The sequence below is a fragment of the Antechinus flavipes genome, chromosome 3 (genome assembly GCF_016432865.1).
Source record: "Antechinus flavipes isolate AdamAnt ecotype Samford, QLD, Australia chromosome 3, AdamAnt_v2, whole genome shotgun sequence".
Taxonomy (NCBI): Eukaryota; Metazoa; Chordata; class Mammalia; order Dasyuromorphia; family Dasyuridae; genus Antechinus; species Antechinus flavipes.
In genome coordinates, this window is record NC_067400.1 from 203286447 (window position 1) to 203301040 (window position 14594).

Consider the following 14594-nt stretch of genomic DNA (forward strand, 5'->3'; position numbering starts at 1 on the left):
TTATTGTTTCTATCAATTCCACTGACTTAGTACCTTGTAAGAATCCTAACAACTGTCCACCACATATTCTATGATTTGGTGAAATTGGCCTTTCTCTCAGTTCCAGGTATTTTATCCTGATACCTGTGTATTTCCCCCCCAATGCCTGGAATGCTCTCCTTCCTCATCTGTCATCCTTCAAATTTCAACTAATATTCCACCTTCTGCAAAAAACCTTTCCTGTCAGATTATCTCTAATTTTTCCTTTTTCTGTTTTGTTTATATTTAGTTATTTTTCATATCATCTACTCCATTGGACTGTGAGCCCTTAAAGCCTGTTTCTTTGTATACCCAATGCTTAGCACTGAGATTGGCATGTTTAATAAATGTTTATTGCCTAATAAATGTTTATTGACTTGACTTGGCTAAAAATAAAGTTCAAGGCACCCTGAAATAAACTCTGTGGAATCCCCAGATAACATTTTACTCTAATTCATTGATAGGAATGCTCTCTCCAATGGTCTGTCTCTCTCTCCATGAATATTTTCTAGTTCACTTTATGAAGCTGTCCTTGAATATTGTTGGAGCCTTCATTTTCACCTGGTAGAACATGTGGGCTATCATATATTTCAGCTTAAATTATACTTGTAAAGTATTTTTATGTTTTTCCCATATGTGGTTCTATCTCCCCTATAAAAATCCTAAGGAAAAAGCATTCTTCCTTCTTCTTTTATTAAATTAATCAGATATCTGTTTTTATTTATTTTTATTATTTATACACACACACACATATACACATACACATATATATTTGTGGCCTGTGGTTGGGAAGGGAGTATTGTTTTATTTTATTTTGTTTCACTGTGTCAAGATCATGAGGGGAAAATCTGTATTTGAAATCAGAAGATTTGGTTTCACATTACATCTCTAATGCTTAATAGCTGTTAAGCTCTTCTTATACCCTCTATAATTCACCAGTCTAATGTCAAAGCCCGCAGCTATGGAAAGTTATATATTTTTGATTTTTTACAATTTTATTTTAATATTTTCATTGTTTCCTGGAGTCATTAGTTCCATTTCATCTATTATAATTTTCTTTTTTTTTTAATTAAAGCTTTTTATTTTTAAAACATATGCATGGATAATTTTCAACATTTACCCTTTCAAAACCTTTGTGTTCCAAATTTTCTCCCTTCCTTTCCCCTACCCATTCTCCTCATATATCTTATATGTCTCTCTCCATATATATCTATATTTCTTATATAAAACTATCTTTGCATATATTTTGAAAATGAAAAGGTATTATATACATATAAATTTGTGTGTGTGTAAATTGGCAATCTTATTCTAAATTGTGTGAGAGTCTATTAAGTGTTGCATGCTACAATTGTGAAATTATCTGGGCATAATATCTTAGAAATATGTGTACATTAGTCTTTAATATTGAGGCATTACTACTAGAAATTTAAGACTAAATTTAACAAAGTTCTGTAGTCACATGTTTGTATCCCTTCTAATTAGATGATATATAGTTAAGGTATCATGTTGCTTTCTAAATTGTATATTGTCTAATTCATAAAACTGTATGGGCTGTTCTTATAGAACAATAATATTCCATTACATTCACATACCATAACTTATTCAATCATTCTCCAACCAATGGACATCTACTCAGTTTTAATGAAAGTTATATTAAGAAGTCCATAAAAGCTATTCTAATATTTTAATTCACCAGAGGAATGGCTGAATCAGTTGTGGCATATGATTGTATTGGAATATTAGTGTGCTATAAGAAATGAGGAGCATGATGATTTCAGAAAAACTTGGAAAGACTTACACAAACTAATCCAAAGTGAAGTGAGCAGAAGCAGCAGAATATTATACATGGTAACAGCAAATCAGCTTTGAATGGCTTTTGTTTCCATTTTAAAGTTCCATTCTTGAGAACTAAGCACTAAGCTCAGTTGTTTCTACCTGCCGAAGAAATATTGAATTTTTATACCTTAGGAAATGAGTTAAGTATTCTAGAATTTGAAACATAAAGATAATAAAAATGAACAAAGTATGCTTGGGAAGGTTAAGAAAAACTGATTGAAGTGGGCTTTGTACAGAACATTAGATGGAGAAAAACCTGGATAAGGAGGATGGAATCAGATTGAAAAAGGAGGAGGAGGGAAGAAAAAAAGAAGAGGAGGAGGAAGAGGAGGAAGAAAGGAGGCTAGAGAGGAGAGAATTTGGAACTCAAAATTTAAAAATAAATGTTACTATTCTGGTATCCTTGCCAAGAAGACCTATGGATATTGCATATAGAATCAAATACAACTGAACCATAGTAATCCATGGAAGGTCATAGTGGGAAGAGATTCCTGTGGGTCAGAGTGATTGATAAAAACATCCTAAAAGAAGTAGGGCTCAGGTAGAGATCTGGAGGATGAGAAGGTTTGGAATGACAGAGTAATAATAATTATCAATTCTTGTTTCTAGATGTGAAATGATCTCTCAAGTCAATTTTGTAATTCATAATGTAAAAATAATTCAAGAAGTAATTAAGAGAAATTCAGCCAGGCAAAAGGAGGAATTAAATTAATTACTATAAATGGTTTATAGATATGACCTGGTAACCCAGAATGCTTTGTCATTTTCTTCATTAGTACATCTAGGTAAATAGGGGTTAAGTGACTTGCACAGCTTAGTAAGTGTCTGAGACCACATTTGAACTCAGATGTTCCTGACTCTAGGTCAGGTGTTCACCACCAACCTGCCCAATAGTTACTATCCTCCATAGATAATAATGCCTTCTTGTACCACTCAGTTCTGTTATTTTCTGAGAGTATTTTCTCTCTCCAAAATGAGATTCATATATTTTTTTGAGAACTATCTTCTTTTTTGTAGTTGTTACAATGCCTATATGTGTCCTTTTATTTCCTCCTAGAATATTTCTAAAACAATTTAAACAGGGCAGAAGATGGCAAAACAGTCATAGTTGTGTTCTTAACATCTTGATTTAAAAATATCTAATTTAAAAATTAATTTTTAAAATGAGCTTTTGAGAAGAAATATCTCTAGAATAGAGAAGGAAATATGGAGAGAAGTTCATGTAGCTACTTAAAAGGAACAAGATACTATTACAGCTATTAGCAACTTGCATGAAAGAACATGAAGAAAGTAAAAGGCAGCCTTGTGTGGTGGATAGTGAGCTAGCTGTGAGGCCAGGATGTGCTGTTTTAATTTGGACTGACTGATCCTGAGCAAAGTCCTTAACCTCTTAAGGCTTCAGGCTTGTGATGTTAGATACCAGACTCCACAACTCTCAAGTGCGCTGAACCAGATTAAAATGTAATTGGGAAATATTTTAACAATATATTTAAAACTACAATAAAACATAGGTAACATTACAATTAAAAACTATCAATATGTGATCTCCCCACTCCTGGAATTCTTATGCATCTTTTCCATGGATTAGTTGTCTTCTTTCTATTTGAGTTTGACACCACTGCTTTAGGCAATTTCTAAGATGAGAAAGTCCTGACCTACAATGGTAAAAAGTAAAATTCCCCGGCAGGGAATTTCTTCATAATGAACTTACATGCCTAGTCCTTTTTCCTAGCCCAGAGCCATCATACTGTGATATATAAAAATTTTCAGAGACATAATTTCTGTGTTATTAGTAATTTTATTACTTATGCTAATAGATAATTAATAAAAGGGGTCAGTGGCATTCTTCAATGCCAAAGATCCCTCATGGAACCCACTCAATGTTTATTTGTCCTCAGAGGAGTGGGTCCTGAAGTTGACAATCAATTTTGGTGAGTTAATAATTAATGAGAAGAATGACTATTATAATATAAGGTGGATTCATTCTAACGAGGGACACAGCTAAAATTTCGACCCAGGTCCTCTGTCTCCAAATCCAGAGCTTCTTGAGAGTTGTTCTGCTAAGACTGTAGAGAACAAAATAGACTTTAGTAGAGAATTTCAAAATTAGTTGCAATATACTTTAGGGTAGGAAACCCTCTTTTGGGCAATTTTTGTTTCTTTCCAATTATATATAATATATTATGTATACATATATATATTATATGTATACATAATATATTATATATCTTATATATGTAATATATAATATAATTTGGCCTCTCATACCTACTAGCTGAATCCTCTTAGGGAAGTCGCTTAATTTCATTTAGCCTGAGGCAACTATCAAGACTACAGTTTGTAGATGAATTGTGTATCTATGTTATTTCCAGAGACCAGTTTCAAACCAGGAGTTTCCTACACTGAATAGAATAAAAAACATTGGCAAAAACAAATAGCAAAAACTTTACAGAGATAAACTGTAAACAGTAAATTCCTCTTAGACATGATGTGATTTCTTACAACTGATGGTACTGTTTTTTGTTTGTTTTATTTGGTTTTTGGATAATAGACCCATTGAATAAAATTATTTGGAAGAGAAATAATTGAAAATCTTGGAAGTTAATTTCTACAATCCAGAAAAATCAATTTTGCTCTCCTTAAAAATCTTAATTAAAAGAATGCTAAGAAATGGATGATGAATCTTAGATTGTTTGACATAGAAATATCTTAAAGAACAAGGATTAAGAGAATAATGTATCTAGGCACAAATATAATCACAGTGTTAGAATGATTCTTATTGCTCACTTAATCCAAATTATTTATTTATTTATTTTAGATTTTATTCCTCCCCCTCCCAATTACATGTTAAAAAATGTTTTTAAAGTTCTGAATTTCAAATTCTGTCCCTCTTCCATCCTTCCCCCGCCCCCTCCCTGAAATAGAAAACAATCAGATATACATTATACATGTATAATCATGTAAAATATTTTTATATTAGACATTTTGTACAAAATACCAGAATAATAGGAAAAGAATTAAAGAAAGAAAATGAAAAATAGCATGCTTCAATCTGTATTCAAGCAATATCAGTTCTTTCTCTGGAGGCAGACATTATACTTCATTTTTAGTCTAGAATAGATGTCATTCACAGTTCTTCATTAAACAATATTGTTATTGTGTAAAACATTTTCCTGGTTTTGTTCATTTCATTTTGTATTAGTTCATGTAAGTCTTACCAGTTTTTCTAAAATCATCCTGCTTGTCCTTTAGTATATGAATATAGTACATAGTAATATATAGAATATAGTAATATTCTCCATTCCCAATTGATAAGTATCCCTTCAATTTCCAATTCTTAGATACACAAAAAGAGTTCTAGAAATACTTTTGAACAAATAGGTCCTTTTCTTTTCTTTTTTCTTTTTTAAATGTGCAGTGGTATTGTTGTATGGAAAGGGTTTGCACAGTTTTATAGCCTTTTGGGCATGGTTCCAAAATAATGCTCCAGAATGGTTGCATTAGTTGACAAGTTCACCAGTTGTGCATTAGAGTCCCAGTTTTCTTACATCCCTTCCAACATCCATCATTCTCCTTATTTTTCATATTAACCAATCTAATATATGTGAAGTGGTACCTCAGAGTTGTTTTAATTAGCATTTCTCTAATTTATAGTGATTTAGAGCATTTTTTCGTATGATTATAAGTTCTGATTTCTTTGAAAACTTCTTGTTCATATCCTTTGGTCTATGACTTATTTGTTGGGGAATTATCAGTTGGGGAATGACTTACTTATATTCTTAGAAATTTGATCCAATTCTCTATATATTTGAGAAATGGGCTTTATCAGAGATACTTGTTGTAAAATTGTCTCCCCCCCATGCCCTGCAGTTTTCTGTTTTCCCTTATAATTTTGGTTGCATTGCTTTTGTTTGTGCAAACACTTTTAAATTTTATATAATCAAAATGTTCTAGTTCACATTTTATAATTCTCTCTGTATTTTCTTTGGCATATTTGTATACCCATTTTTACTTTATCTTGGTATACTATGTGAGATGTTGGTCTATACCTGATTTTTGACATATTGTTTTCCAGTTTTCTCAGCAGTTTTTGTCAAATAATGAGCTTTTGTTCCAAAAACTTGGATTTTTGGATTTTTCATATATTTTATTACTATAGTCATTTATTATAATATCACATATAATATCATATATATATATAATATACCTGATCTATTCCACTGATCAACCATTTTCTCTCTTAACCAGTACCAGATAGTTTGATAATTACTGCTTTAAATTTCAGTTTGAGAACTGGTTTGGCTAGACCACCTTCCTTTTTTTTTTTACATTTTGTTTTCATTGATTCCCCTTGCTATCCTTGGCTATAACTTATTATTTTATAAATATGGAAATTGGGATACAAAGAGGTTAAATTATTTGTCTAAGATAAGTGAAAAAGAGAATTTGAAGCCACATTTCTGATTCTAAATTCATTTTTCTTTCTAAATTCATTATGCTTCCCGAGGAGTCATACTTTACTTCTCAGATAAGTATGTATATTCCAAATAATTTTACACATTTGAACAGATAAGAATATAGCAGAACAATCATCTTGTAATTATTTTTATACCTTTTTATAAGAATAGGCCTGTCTAAGAACTTTTTAAACAAATCTTTGAGGAGAAGTAACCTTAAGGATGGAGAAAAGAATATTCAGAGATAATAACTCATAGCAACTTGATAAACACTTAAAAGGGTCGAGAAACTATCATAGTTATCAACTTGAGATAAATAGAAAATATCTGAAGAAACATTCTCCTTTCTTAGTGGAAAAAGCCTTATATGTGGAATCAAGAAAACTGGGAAATCTCATTTCAGACATACATTAAGTTTGTCAGAAAAATCATTTATCTTCTCTGAGCTTCAAATTTTCTCTTCTGTAAAATGGGAATGAGTGATACAAACTAAACTACCTCAAAAGAAGCGGGAAAAAAAGCTTTGTAAGCTTTCAAGCATAATATAAAATGAGACCTAGTCTACATCTTTTGTCCTATCTTTGTTTTATTTTCCTCCCTCTGCTTTATTATTTCCTTAATTCTTCCTCCTACTCCTCTCCTCCATCCTTTTCTTTCCTTCTTACTTATTCCTTAGGCTTCATGATGATATCCCTATCCATTTAGACTCAAGGATATTCAAACCTAAAGGAAACAAGGAGATAAATATTTATTAAGCACCAATAATGTTCCAGGCACTGCTTTATAAAAGCATTTATTTCTCATTTAATCCTCACAACAACATGGGATGTTCATGTTATCATTTGCATTAACATTAAAATGGGGCATTTTATAGTTGAGAAAACTGAGGCAGAGAAGGTTAAATACTTGTCCAGGGTCATGTAGCTAGTAAGTGTCTGAGTCTGGAATTGAATTTAGGTCTTCCTGTCTCCAGGCCAGAGTTTTATCTATTGAACCACCTAGTTACTTTTAAAGAAGCTGATGGTTCAATCAGCAAGCATTTATTGAGTGTTTACTCTTTTACAGTCACTATTGGGGAACAAAAAAAATGTGAGATGTTTTCTCTCTATAGGCTGCTTCAAATTAAGTTGACTCCTATACTATCTGAGAGTGATAGTCAGAGTTTATGTCACTGGACACAATTCCCCTTTGTTTCTTATTAATACTTATATTCTCATGTGATTTTTTCTTCTTCTTGAATCCTTACTATAGGAAAGCAAACTTTTTTCAAGAAAGGACCATTTTTTTGTATTTCTTTATCCTAGCATACATGAAGATCACATTTCTTAAATACATGCCATTAGTTGATAAGCATATTAAATTTTGCAAAGATGTTGCATGTTAAGATTCTATCTTCTTAAAAATAGGCTAGGACTGTTTTTACTAAGAAAAGTAGCTACTGAATCTGGCTGAAAGAGACATGTACATGAATAGAAACATTATAGCATTCTCTATCTAGGAGGAGAAGCAGTTAGGTAGTATAGTGGAAGTAGCAGTTGACATAATTGGGAAGATTCATTTTCTCAAGTTCAAATCTGACTTTGACATTTACTAGCTGTGTGATCCTGGAGAAGTCACGTAATCCTGCTTGCCTCAATTTCCTCATCTATAAAATGAGCTAGAGAAGGAAATGGCAAATCATTTCAGTATCATTGATAAGAAAAATCTAAATTATTTTAAAAAGGAAGAATTGGACTGTTGGAATCCTTACTAACTGCTAACTAATGAGAGTTGATCTAATCTTACAAGAAGATGTTTTGGGCAGAACCTGAAACAAGGTACTAAGTAGAACTACCCATAATCCCTCTCTCTGGAAGGAGCATAAATAGGCCAATGGGCCAGTTGGAGAGCTCGGGAGAGGAAGACGCTACAAGTCGAGATTTCACCGGAATGACATGAAGACTGGAGCTGGTTGGAGGCTGAAGAAAGCAGAGGCAGAGGCTGAAGGACCAGACCTTTGGATTTGGTGACATTCGGAGAGAACTCTTGGAACCAAGCAGAGAAATAGGCCTCTAAGCTAACCGGGCTATATTGGAGATAATAAAAGATCTGAACTTTTATCACCTGGCTGTGTTTTGAGAAGAAAAAGATCACCAACATTTTGGCGCCCTGAACGTGGGGCAAACAGACCCCCTCAGTGGATTTCAGTGGAAAAGCTCCGATCCTGATTCAAGTGGAAAAGCCTCTGATCCTGATCCAGTGGAAAAGACTCTTCAACCCAGAAATTAGGGTGAGTGCAACAAAGAAATTTTGTTAGAAGAGTTAAAGTAGAATTTCAGCTAAGATGGGACAGATATTTAGAAAACAGCCTCTTTCTGTTCAAGGAAAATGTTTAGAGAGCATTGTCAAAGTTATGGAAAGCCAAGGTTTAATTATAAGTTTACAGCAAATCACTGAACTTTTACAAACTGTAAAGGACAAATGTCCTTGTTTCTCTCTTGATAAGGAATTAGATCTAAATGAATGGAAATTGGTTGGAGAGGATCTTTGTCAATTCTATGATAAAAATGGGCCTAACTCAATAATTAATACATATAATGTAATACAATTGGCTATAAGAAGTTACTTAAGTGATAGAATGATGAAAAGGAAAGTACAGGAGGAAGAAGTGCCAACTTTACTAGGTGAAAAGGAGGACGAATCAGATGAGAATGGAGTTAATTACAATTCTGAGTATGATACTTCACAGCAGGAGGAATTAGGTGATTCCACATCTCATGACCCTCCCCCCGCAATTAACCCTTCATGGGTGGAACAAGGGGGAGGGAGAGAGACAGAAACACAGTCAGCTTCTCCTGTAAAGCAGAATTTGACAAGATTAGAAAAAGCATTAATTAAAGCAAAAAATGAAGGAGAAGATATATCTGATTTTATAAATGCATATCCTGTGATTGAAGAGCTCAACTCCTCAGGTCAAAAAAGGAGAAGATACACTCCTTTTAATTTAGAAAAAATTAAAGATTTGAAAAAGGGTTGCACTCTTTATGGGGCTACATCATCTTATGTGAAGATGTTACTAGATAATTTGTCTTATGAAATCCTAACCCCGAATGACTGGAAATCCATAACAAAAACTTGTCTAGAACCGGGACAAAATTTATTGTGGCTTTCGGAGTTTCATGAATTATGTAGGATTCAAGCCCAACGCAATAGGCAAACAGGAGCTATTGTACAAGTTGCTTTTGACCAACTAGCTGGTGAAGGTCAGTATGCAGAGAGTTCAGAACAGATTTATTATCCCATAACAGTGTATGAGCAAATTTCTAAGGCTGCAATAAAAGCTTGGAATTCTCTCCCTGGACAGAAAGATGGAAATAATGTTTTCACAAAAATAGAGCAAGGTCCAAATGAACCTTTTGCAGATTTTGTGGGACGTTTACAAACAGCTGTAATAAGAACCATTGGAGACAATGCAGCGACAGAAATAATGACTAGACATTTGGCTAAGGAAAATGCCAATGAGATTTGCAAGAGAATTATATGGGGGCTAGACAAAAATGCTCCTTTAGAAGAAATCATAAGACGTTGTGCCACAGTGGGCACAAATGCTTATTATGCCCAGACTATGATGAACATGGAAAGACAAGGTCCTTCTTGGCAGAGGAATTCTAGAGAAACTCGTCGATGTTTTCAGTGCGGAAAAATTGGACATTTGAGAGCTCATTGTAGATATGGAGATAGAGTGAGAAGACAAGGTGAGAGAAAACCCAAAACCCCATGTCCAAAATGTAACGGAGGCTTTCACTGGGCCTCTAAATGTATATTGACCCAGAGGAATGAGAGGCAGGGCCCAGCTCTAAAGTATCAATCAAAGGACAGGTGGGGCATGATAGCAGCTGAGGTTACACCCAGAGAGACTTTAGAAATTCAGGATTCTGATGTCATCAACCAACAGAAAAGCAATCAGGATTACAGTTGGGAAGAATACAGGCCTTTTAAGACAACAAGACAATATCCAATGCAAACGACTCCAACGTAATTACCAGATGATGAGGAGAAATCCCAAATTTGGTAAATAGAAGGGAATTAGATTAACTGCTTGGGGAAGAGGATCTGCTTATATTTCCACAGATGGAGAAAGAATCAGATGGCTGACTATGAAACTGTTAAAAAGACTTTTAAAAGCTTCAGGAATCATTGGATTTCCTAACACAAGATGAAACTGTTTTACTTCTTGAAAAACCAGCAAGAATCATTGGGTTCCCTGAGATGAAAAATTGTTGATGAGACTTTTGCAGTACTTCAGGGCTTACAGGAACTATTGGATTCCTGGCACATGAACTAATGGACAATGGAATCCTATTGGACTGTTTCTAGGACTTATGGACATGTGTAAATTTTTAGGTTGATTCATGTTGTTACATTACTACTAGCCTATGTTATATTGCTATGTACTTATGTAAATTATGTATAATGCCTCCCATATTGATGGATTTATGTATACCATGTATATCTGTTACAAAGTTCTGGCCCATATTAATGGATTTATGTGTACCCCCTCAGAAACCCCCTATGTTTTAAAACAAAAGAAAGGGGGAGATGTTGGAATCCTTACTAACTGCTAACTAATTAGAGTTGATCTAATCTTACAAGAAGATGTTTTGGGCAGAACCTGAAACAAGGTACTAAGTAGAACTACCCATAATCCCTCTCTCTGGAAGGAGCATAAATAGGCCAATGGGCCAGTTGGAGAGCTCGGGAGAGGAAGACGCTACAAGTCGAGATTTCACCGGAATGACATGAAGACTGGAGCTGGTTGGAGGCTGAAGAAAGCAGAGGCAGAAGCAAAGGACAAAGCGGCAAGAGCTCTTGGAACCAAGCAGAGAGATAGGCCTCTAAGCTAACCGGGCTATATTGGAGATAATAAAAGATCTGAACTTTGATCACCTGGCTGCGTTTTGAGAAGAAAAAGATCACCAACATAAATTATGTATAAATGTGGTGAGCTTTTTCTTCTCAAAACACAGCCAGGTGATAAAAGTTCAGATCTTTTATTATCTCCAATATAGCCCGGTTAGCTTAGAGGCCTATTTCTCTGCTTGGTTCCAAGAGCTCTCTCCGAATGTCACCAAATCCAAAGGTCTGGTCCTTCAGCCTCTGCCTCTGCTTTCTTCAGCCTCCAGCCAGCTCCAGTCTTCATGTCATTCCGGTGAAATCTCGACTTGTAGCGTCTTCCTCTCCCGAGCTCTCCAACTGGCCCATTGGCCTATTTATGCTCCTTCCAGAGAGAGGGATTATGGGTAGTTCTACTTAGTACCTTGTTTCAGGTTCTGCCCAAAACATCTTCTTGTAAGATTAGATCAACTCTAATTAGTTAGCAGTTAGTAAGCATTCCAACATTGGACCTGAATGCAAAAAGGCTGAACAATAATCTCAAGAGGGAAGTGTTTTGATATCCTTTTTTTTAATCTTTGTATCTTCAAAACCTTTCATATAGCATGAATGAATGAAAAATACTAATTAAGTACACACTGTGCAAAGAACTGTGCTAAGTGCTGGAGATACAAGTTAAAAAGTAAGATACCTCCTCTCAAAGTACTTACATTTTAATGAGAGGTTAATGCATGTAGGAAGTCTAGACAGGACTCATGTTCCTTATAATGCAATGACAAGTCAGATGATAATGCAATATCTTTAACATTGCTTTGATTAATAAAATCGTTTTCTAGGGTTGAACTATTTGATAGTGTCAAGGACTTGACAATGGCTTTCTTTCCTAGTTCTTTAGCATCTGCTCTAGGTAGCACAGTGGATAGAATATTGAACTTGGAGTCAGGAAGAACTTGAGTTCAAATTTGGCCACAGATACATCACACAGATAGTTGTGTGATGTTGGGCAAGTTACTTTAATCTCTGTTTGCTTCAGTTTTCTCATCTATAAGATGGGAATGATAATGGGGTTTTTATAAGGCTGAAATGAATAAGAATTGTAAAGTACTGGCTAATTGTCACTATATAAAGGTTTACTATTATTATTATTACCACCCACAGAAATGGTTATTATATCCAGGGAGCTTGCTTTCCATAATGATGGCTTCTAAGGTTATAGATGGATAGACTTTAAAAAAATTTGTTGTTGTTGTTATTATTAATTTTCCATCTTAATAGCTTTTTATTTTACCAAATATGTATAGTTTTCACCCTTGCAACATTCGCCCTTGCAAAACCTTGTGTTCCAATTTGTTCTCCCTCTCTCCTTTCCACTGCCTCTCATAGACAGCAAGCAATCCAATATAGGTTAACTTTGTGCAATTTTCTAAGCATATTTCCATATTTATCATGCTATTCAAGAAGAATCAGATCAAAAGGTGAAAGAAAAAAAAAGAAAAATCACAAACAAACAACAAATAAGATGAATAAACTCTGCCTCTATAGTTCTCTCTCTGGATGCAAATGGCTCTTTCCATCAGAAGTCTATTGAAATTGCCTTGAATCACCCCATTGTTAAAAACAGCCAAGACCATCACAATTGATCATCATATAATCTTGTTGCTGTGTACAATGTTCTCTTGGTTCTACTCACTTCATTTAGCCTCAATTCACGTAAGTCTTTCCAGGCTTTTCTGAAATCAGCCTGTTCATCATTTCTTATAAAACAATAATATTCCATTAAATTCATATGTCATAATTTATTTATTCAACCATTCCCTAACTGATGGGCATCCACTCAATTTCCAGTTCCTTGACATTACAAAAAGGGCTGCTATTTTTGCACATGTGGGTCCTTTTCCCTTTTTTTGATCTCTTTGGGGTACAGATCCAATAGAGACACTGCTAGATCAAAGGTTATGCACAGTTGTATAGCCCTTTGGGCATAGTTCCAAATTGCTCTCCAGAACATTTGGATTAATTCACAACTCCACCAAAAATGCATTAGTGTTTCAGTTTTATCACATCCCTTCCAGCATTTATCATTATCTTTTCCTTTCATCTTAGCCAATTGGAAAGGTAGAAGTGGTCCCTCAGAGGTGACAGACAAGTAGTCTTGATGATATCGCTACTCCCAAACCCCTTAGATTCACCTACCTTGTTAGTGATAGTTCATCAATAGCTAGTGTAATTGGTGGTAAGAAAGGTGAGCCCCTTCTCCACATTGACTTCTTCCTTCAATGATAGCAGGGATAGACTGGGAGCATGACTGGTGGTCTAAGTCATTGTATTACCAACTCTTTTGGGTTCAGAATAGGAAACGTTGGTTAAATGAGCTTTTGAAGGACTGAATATGTAGAACAATCTGGGAGAAGTGAGTGGGAACCCTTCACAAAGAAGGACTAGGCATGTGGACAGGTGAGGAGGTGACATAAAAAGAGAGAATGAGGTTGGAAGCCCCAGTAATAATAATTTATACTTATGTAAAATATATAATAATAAATTATAATAATTCATATTTAGAAAATTCTTTATGATTCCAGATAATATTACATGCATTTGGTCTTTACAATATCCCTGAGGTATACTTATTGCTGTTGTTATTGTTCTCATATGACTTAAGAAATTCAGACTGAGAAAGCCCAAGATATTTGTTCTGTTTATTATACTTATTTTAACAAGGATGGGTTCTATGATTGAGGTCACTGGGAAGTAACTGAGATCTTAAAAAAAGAAAAGATCATCCAATTTTTAAAAGAAAAGCATTCGTAATAAATTGGCACCTTTTGGGTAACTAGGAAGACGTGTCTTTTGAAAGTCTTTAGAAAGGTTACATTTGTCCTATGGGTCTTTGACTTCTGAAACTTGTCAAATGAAATTTAAGCAATTCATTGCCTTTAGCCACCTCAATGCAAACTCAGGAGAATTATTTTTCTTTAAAGTAATAGAATATGAATTTATGAATTATTCTCTAAGAACTTTCAACTGTAATTTTGTCACCAAAAAGAATTTTTAAAGTAATACTTTATTCCCCCATTACATATACAAATAAAATTTAACATTCATTAAAAATTTATTTTTGAATTCTAATTTTTCTCCCTTTCTTACTTCTTCCTTCCTCGAGATGACAAACAATTTGATATGTTATACATGTACAATAATGCAAAACATGTTTCCATATTAGCCATGGTATGGAGGAAGACATAGACCCAAAGGAAAAAAGACCCATGAAAAAATAATATGCTTCAATCTGCACTCAAACTCCACCAATTGTCTTTTTTAGAAATGAATAGCATTTTTCATTAAGAGTCCTTTAGAACTGTCTTAGATTATTGTGCTGCTGAGAATAGCTAAACCATTCAAAGCTGATCTGCT